Source organism: Vombatus ursinus, unplaced genomic scaffold, assembly GCF_900497805.2.
Source record: "Vombatus ursinus unplaced genomic scaffold, bare-nosed wombat genome assembly UNPS02009062.1, whole genome shotgun sequence".
In the NCBI taxonomy this organism is placed as follows: Eukaryota; Metazoa; Chordata; class Mammalia; order Diprotodontia; family Vombatidae; genus Vombatus; species Vombatus ursinus.
Genome location: NW_020948840.1, coordinates 22,796,416 through 22,804,347, shown reverse-complemented (window position 1 = coordinate 22,804,347; position 7,932 = coordinate 22,796,416). Strand labels below are relative to the sequence as shown.

General features: G+C 32.1%; 1 protein-coding gene across 10 annotated transcripts in view; it reads left to right on the top strand.

Annotated features, from left to right (window-relative positions):
- NCOA1 (nuclear receptor coactivator 1) overlaps positions 1-7,932 on the top strand; it is a 214,969-nt gene that overhangs the window by 72,194 nt on the left and 134,843 nt on the right. For 8 of the 10 annotated variants that reach the window (XM_027850339.1, XM_027850343.1, XM_027850344.1 and 5 more), the window contains exon 4: positions 159-299. The gene's annotated coding sequence lies outside the window, so the exon portion shown is untranslated. The remainder of the gene's footprint in view (positions 1-158; positions 300-7,932) is intronic. The other 2 variants (XM_027850341.1, XM_027850342.1) reach the window with 1 other exon arrangement.

Below are 7,932 nucleotides of genomic sequence, written 5' to 3'. Positions count from 1 at the left end.
TACTACTACTACTACTACTACTACTACTACTACTACTACTACTACTACTTGCATATAGTGAATATTATATAGTGTAGATTAGTGAATAAATACTTGTTCACTGAGAAAATGTTTTGTGGTTAATCTCTACTTTTTTGTGACATTCTCATTTGTTTCAGTTGCTTTTGCAGTTGGCCCCAAATAAAGAGACTTCAAAGATTAAAGCCTTCTCTGAAAAACATCTTTTCTCCATTCCTCAGGAGTATTTCAATTGACCTGAACTGTTCTGCATCCTCATTATGAACAAAGAAGTCTCCCTGGTACGTATTATAAGTCTCTATTTTGAAGAGCCTTCTCTATATTTTATAGTGGGAAAATTATTGATCACTTCATGACTATTACCCCAATCAATCAATAAGTAAATGAATAAAAAAAATTCCTCTCAGCCAAGAAATTTGGAATGCCTTAGGAACAGAATAGCCATTTTCCTCAAATCAGGACACAAAAATATATAACTTTTGTTCAATAAAACTACATTGTTTTTATTCCTGAAGTTGAGACTATCCTGGAGAATTTGGGACATATGGTCAAAGTATTTATAAAATAGCTACAAAATGTATAATTTCATGGTTAGGATTTATGGAGCAGTATATTAGGTGACTCTTTGTAAGCATTTTAATGCAAAAATGGGCTCAAAGAAAATATGGTAATATACTTTACGTATATTTAGAGTCAGAGGTCTAGAGTTTGACTTCTAGGCCTTATCACTTACTATCTGTGTGACCTTGGGCAAGTCACTGAACCTGTGGGTTTTAGTTTCATTATCTAGAAGACAAATGGATTGGATTAGATGACTTCTGAGATGTTTAGCCCTAAATCTATGATCCTATTATCTCTTATAAGTGAATTAAAATTATGAATATGTGAAGAAATCATGTACATAACAAACTTGATAATAACTTTGAAAATAAGAGTTAAGAAAAGCTGGAGAGTCATTGAGTTCAAATGCTCCTTTACATCCATGACATTCTGACTTAGGTTCAGTTAGCCATTATGTGCATAATGTTCAACTTAAGATATTATGGAGACTGAAGGAATAGAAGAGATGGCCCTTATCCTCTTGGAGGATAATTAAAGAAACAGACTCAAAATACACAAAAATATATACAATTTAATATAATAAAGGCTGAATAGGTGATTCCTGATGGGAAAGACTATATACAGTAATTAAAATCATGTGGAGTTAATCATGGAAAACTTTCTGGAAGTGTAAAACTGAACTTTAAAGGAATATGTTAATTCTTAAGGAAAGTAGGAATGATATGTCATGTGTGGGTCAAAGATTCATGTGTGAGTTTACATGTTATTTCTGATAAAAATGTAAGCTTGTTTGTGGTAGAGAGGTTTTTGTTTTTTTGATCTTTGTTTCTTTAAGACCTAACACAATGCTTGTACATAATCATCAGCACTTAATAAATGTTTATTGATTCAGATGCAAGCAAATTAGCTTGATTAGGGTTTAGAGTCTATATTTAGAAGAAAAAATGGATTTGGTGATATTGGGTATGGTGGGAAGCCTTGACAGAAGAGCTAGAGTTGCAAAAAAAAAAAAAAATTTTTTTTTAGAAATCCAGTTCTACTTGTCTAGCCATTGACTCTCCTACCCTTATTAGTTTTTAGAACAAAACAAGCTTTAGATTGAGGGCTTTTGTTATACTCTGGTGTGATTTCCTGATTCATTTGCAACATTGTTTAGTGTCTGCAGGATAAAAGACATATGAAAGATTTTGAGATAACATTATTGATTTTTATTTGATAGGCAAATGAGTTAACTAGTCACTATGATTATTAAAAGTATGCTTGGAGATTGAGGGAGTCATTAAAATGAAAGATGTTGAATCAAGAAATTTTAGAGAACAGAATTTTGAGGGTCTAACTATATCTGCATCAAAAACAACAATAACAAAAACATCCAGGTAATGCGTTCTAGAAATCGTGTAATGGATTGGCAATCAGCAGGTTGTAGTCTTATTCTTTGATCCATCTTCTGCTTCACTAGCTCATCATGTGTTTTTCAAACTCTAAAATGGTTTTAATTCTTGCTACTTTTTGCCCTCTATAAAGATAATTGAATTAATGTGTGTAAAAATGTTAGATTTATCATTGAGATAAACTAAGATGGTAGATAGAAGCAAAAAAAAAAAATCTTTTCAGGGAAGTATGTGACATATAAAATCTGCCTAAACTTCTCAGGTAAAAGATAACATGAAGTTCTTAAGAGCATTGTTTATAATTAATGCTAACATCAGCCAAGGCTCTTCAGTTTGGGGGCAAAATTTATAATGTGAAAAAAGCAGATCTTTGATTTGACTTAGTCATTGGTGTTTTTGTCATGCAATTCAAAATAATTGATTATATTAATAAATATCAGGCTTATTGGGCCTAGTATTAAAGGCACAGTAACTTCTTTTTGGTTTGTAACTAAAGGACTCACACTGGACTATTTAGAGTAAAATTGGACCATCGTTTTCTGTTTAGAGAATTGTTATGACTACTATATAAGAAATTAATACTAGAAATAAGGGCTATTTAATACAAAATGCATTCATCTTAAATGTCTTGAGAATCCCCCCCATTTCTTTATAGAAGTAAAGAAACTTTAAAAAATGTGTTTAATGATGCATATGTAATTAAAAGGGGAATAGAAACATTTTCTGATCCCCCAAATTGCTAGTCTCACCCTGTACACACACACACACATTTTCTCCTTAACCCCTACCCCTCCCCAGTCTATCCATTTTGCATATACCTGTATGTGTTTCCCTAGGCTAGATTGTAAACTCCTTGAGAATAGGGTCCATTTCACATTGGTCTGTAACCCCCAGTGGGTGCTTAATAAATTATTATTGATTGACAGGTCAGGGCTTTAAATATATATACTTGTGGCAGTCGAATAATAAAAATTATATTATGAATTAAACAATGATTCTTATTCTTTCCCTCTTACTCTCCTTTTCCCCACCTCCATATTAAGTATATTTATATTGATTTTTAAAATATCATTTTTTATTTTTATTTTTTTAACCATTTTTTGGAACCTGCATCTCAATCAGACTTTTTGTTGCTAAGTTCAGTTTTACATCACAGAATGTTGGCAGTAGGTCATGCTTGTCTGAGTCAAAGTGATGAATATTTACGTGACATGAAGCCTTTACTTATAATAGCTATGATTTAAGGTTATAAATTTTTCTGTCTCTTTTATAGTAGATCATTTTGTATTTATATGAATTTATATGCCTATTTGCTGTTTTTGTCGCCTTACAAGGCTAAAGATCAATTACAAGTTTTTTTTCTTTGAATGTGTGCATTCATTTATAAAATAAAATTAGAAAATATATGAAGGTTTGAAGGTTAAGAGAAAGCCTACTTTTTTTTTTACATATCAGACAGGTACAAGAGCCTTTTAGAATTGAAGATTAGTTTTTTTGTGGATTATCCATTTCCTTTGCTGCTTTTCCTTCTGATCTTGATTTGGCTTTTAGCTATCTTGTTGCTCATAAGCATCTGAACCAGAGAGTGGGGGAGGGAGAAGAGGTAAAACTCAAATCAGTTTTTTCCGCTACACTTTAGTAGTTTTTAACTGTGAGGCTTAATAGGGGAGGTTAAAGTATTTGCTAAAGAAAAGTTTTGTTATAGCCTGTGAAATTCATTTGACCGTGCCTTTTCCCTTTGAGTAAGAGCAAATAATTGAATATGGCTTGTAATTGTGAGATTTAGAATCTGCAAGTAGCAAATAATGTTTTTTTCCCTTCATTTCCCAAAATCGATTGCTTGTTTCAAGTGGGTTAAATATATAAGGACTTCATCTACCTTATAACAGTGGTTTTTTAATTAAAGAAATTGAAAGCATTGCTTTTGAAGGCAGACTGTTGAATTCTAGCTGATGTGCATGTGTTTTTAAAATGTAATTATGGTAGTAATGTCTTTGTCAGGTGCAGCAGGTATCCCAGAAGAGTCATTGCTGTTGAATGGCTGAGGTAATATGTGTTTAATTATCAGTCAGATGGTAAGAGATTCAGGTAGAAGAGTTAACCCAGAATCTTTTGGTGGCAGCATGAATTAGAGAAAGTACATATTGAATTTATTACAAAGTGCACTTAGGACGAAGGAGTGAGACAAATCCTCAAAATAGCATGCTATTCATCTGATTGTTCTTTAGCCTAAAAACAGACTATTTTAATTGGATACCTCTGTGCTAAGAGATTATTTTCTTTTTAAGCCATTGAAGTATTTGTAACTTTGTCCTATTTTTCCTTCTGAACTTACTATCTGTAGTAATCAGTTTTGCACCCAATCTTTCACAGCTTGGTATTGCTAGTTATTTATCTGTAAAATAAGGATAGTGCTACCTGCACTACTTATCTTGAACATGTCATTGTTAGGATTAAAGGAGATAATTTATGTAAAATTCTTTGTAAACTATTCTATATATAAATGTCAGGTCTGATTATCATATATATGTATTCATACATACACACGTGATATTTTATCTCTCTGCTGAGATGATAATCTCTCTGATGGTGGGCCCATTTTCTATTTATTTTATCTTCCCCCAAGTTCTTTGGAAATATGAAAGTAAGAAGTCAATATTTATTTGATTTTTCCCCTTTGGTTTTAGTAGTCAGAGCAGTGGCAATTGTCTACAATATAAATTCTGTGGAGATCTATTTAGTAGAAAATGCCTATCACCTATGGTGTTAAATTCTGAGAGAGCCAATTTAGTGAACATTTCAACTTTAGGTTTTTTGTTTTAAATTAAACTTCTCCACTACCCCGTTACCTCCCAATATTTGATAATACCACCAACCTTTGGAATAGCATACTGAACAAAGAATTACGTATTTCAGCACTAACCTTGGAAATAAATGTGTAAATATTTAAACTCATTAGACTTAAGTTGGCAAAGAATTTTGCTACAAAGCCTCAAAAAATCAGTATAAAATAACCACTTTCTTTTATTAAAAAATACTGATTTTAACATTTGTTAATAATTATGAAAGGAGTAAGGGCAATAGATGAAGTTAATGATTTCATATCTGTATTTGGGGGGCTTTATAAATAAATAATCACAAGGTTTTTCATCTTTATTTCATTCAAAAAATTAAGATTTACATAAACACATTTCCAATATTGATTTGTAATCAGAATGTACTAAAACTGTTCTTGGCTGGTAGCTGAAGTTTTCCTAAATCAAAAATCTTCAGTATTTGGAGCTTATGTGTAGCTGTTGTTAAAAAAAATTTTAATGACTACTTCATTTTTCTTATAGTAGTAGCCATGTAGGATATATTGGTCATGTTTTTCATAAAGCCTTTGGCATTGTACTAAATGTACCTGAGATGTTATGAAAACATAATGTATTATTTCCAATATATAGATGATGGATGTGGATCTGTCACTTATTTTCCTTTTCAGGCATTACTTTTGTAATTAGATTATTATTTCTCTCTTGGACTGTTATTATGTCCTCCTAAATGGCATCTTTGCTGTACTACTTTTGCAGACGTAGCCTCTGACAATACTATTGCCCTCTTTTAAATCCTTCTTTGTTTAAGAAGCACTCGTTTCATTGGGGTCAACATTCTGGGTTTCAAAGGTCTTTCCCAAGATATTTCACTTCCCTAATCTTCTCTTGTACCATTACTTCTTTCAAGCAAAACTGCTCAAAAGCTGTTTTAGGCATTAAGCTTTTATGAAGGTAAAATGGGATCCATTTCTCTGACTTCCTATTGATGTGTTGTTTGTCCATCACTGAAATAAATAATTTTAAAAATAATAGCCTCCATTCAAACTTCTGTTCCTCCATCTTCCTTTTTCAGATAGCTATGACAGAATTTATCAGGCTGTTCACCTTAATCTTTCCCAAAATATATCTATTTGCAATTCAGATTAAAATTCATTACATAAACCAGGTTTATATCTCAGGTCAAGAAGAATATTTGCTAGCAGTGTGACTTTGGTCAAGTCACTAACTCTCTTGGCCTTATTTTCCTAATTTGTAAAATGAAAAAATTCGGCCGTCTCTAAGGCCATTTCCAAAATTTTATAAAATTCTAAAACACAATTTAATTTTTTTCTAAAAAAATTTTTTTTTATATAACCATACTACATAGTCTTCACAATTCAGGTAAATGTAGACAAATTTGAAGAAGGTACATACAATTTATATTAAAGCAATGATGTCAGGGTGGGCTGTTTTTTGGTGTAACAACAAAGTTAATTGTGTGTTGATTTAATAGAACTTAAAGATTTTTAGAATTAGAAAAGGTATATTAATGCAATATTTGTTCTTTGAAATCCATTCAAATGATTGGTAAGTCTCTGTGAAGAGAAACAAAGATTTAAACAGTTATGGCCACACTAGCTCACATTTGTGTAGAGCTTTAAGATTTACAAAGTACTTTTCCCTTTTGGAAGTAGATAGTGAAACAAATTGAATGTTCTAGAAATCTCAAAGAAACATGCATTTTTGAATTTGAAACTACTGATTTGGTCTAACCCCTTCATTTGGTGGATGGAAATCACCTGTAACTCAGTTCTATAAAAGATTAATTGCTAGTGACATACCTCCTTAGTGGCAGAACCGAGGTTAAAAGTCCTGACTTCCAGTCCATTGCAGTGCTCTACTTAACCCATGTTGTCTATCTGTTAGGTTAGTTGGTTATTTAGTAAAGCTAGATTATGAATACATTTTTAATTTAGTGAAAAATAAGCATTTCTAATTCAGAAAGTTAATCATAAATATTTGGTGAGCATTTTTGCTAAAATATATTCTCTTTTGCATTTTCCCTCCTTCAATAACAAGCACATATCCTAAGATTCCTTTAATAAGAGGGTATTTGTTTTTGAATTTTCAACTAATTTAGTTATAAAAATATAATTTGTTTTGCTTGACAGTGATAAAATAGGCTTTTAGCCAGGAAAACATGAGAAATTTAAAATATTGAGTTATGCTGTTAACTTAGCATCTACATTCACTTTTATTCATTGAGTTTTGGAAAATAATTCAATTTAATTGAACAAACACTTATTAAGCAGCTATTATGAGTAAAGTCCTGTGTACTGGATCTATGATTTCATTTGTATAAGGAACTCCAGATGAGGAATATTCTCTTATCAGTGTAGGTCAGCACCTTCTGACCTGTCTTAGAGAGTTGCTTATTGACTTGCCCCGGGTCATATAACTCGTGTATCAGAGGAAGAACTTGAATACTTGACTCAGAGGTCAGTTCTCTTTCCTCTATGCCCTGATGCCTCTCTTGTACATTTTATTTTCCATCTCCATGCCTTTGCACAGGCTCCCTTCTCTCATGCCTGGAATGTACCCTTTTTTAATCAGTCAATCAATCAACAGGCATTGTGGTTGATACTTTGCAATTTATATATTGTGCATGTAGTTTCCCAGATAGAAATTAATCTTCTTGAGGACAGAGACTTTTTTGTCTTTGTATCCCCAGCATACATTTAAGTGCTTAATTTATTAATTGATTACCTTGAATGAAACTGTTTTCTAAGCATTCATTCAACTAAGTATGAAGTTGTTTACTTTGATCCAGGTTCATTTTATTAATGAATAGAGACAACGTCTATTTAGGTACATAAAAGATACCTTCAGAGTCTTAGATAGAAGAGTAACCTTAGAGAGTTAGGAAATGAAATCCTGAGTTCAGGGAATAGTTAGCTGGCTGGTTTGGTATTAAAATGTGAGATGCTTGAGGGCAAGGACCATGGTTTTTCTTTTCTTTGTATCCCCACAGTATAGTTCCTGGCACAAAGTAGACACTTAATAAATACTTCTGGACTGACAGACTGAAAATAGAGGGCATGAGAGTGATGTGAAATAAGTCTGGAAAGGTAGGCTCAGTCAGACTTGGCAGGGCTTTGAATGCCCAG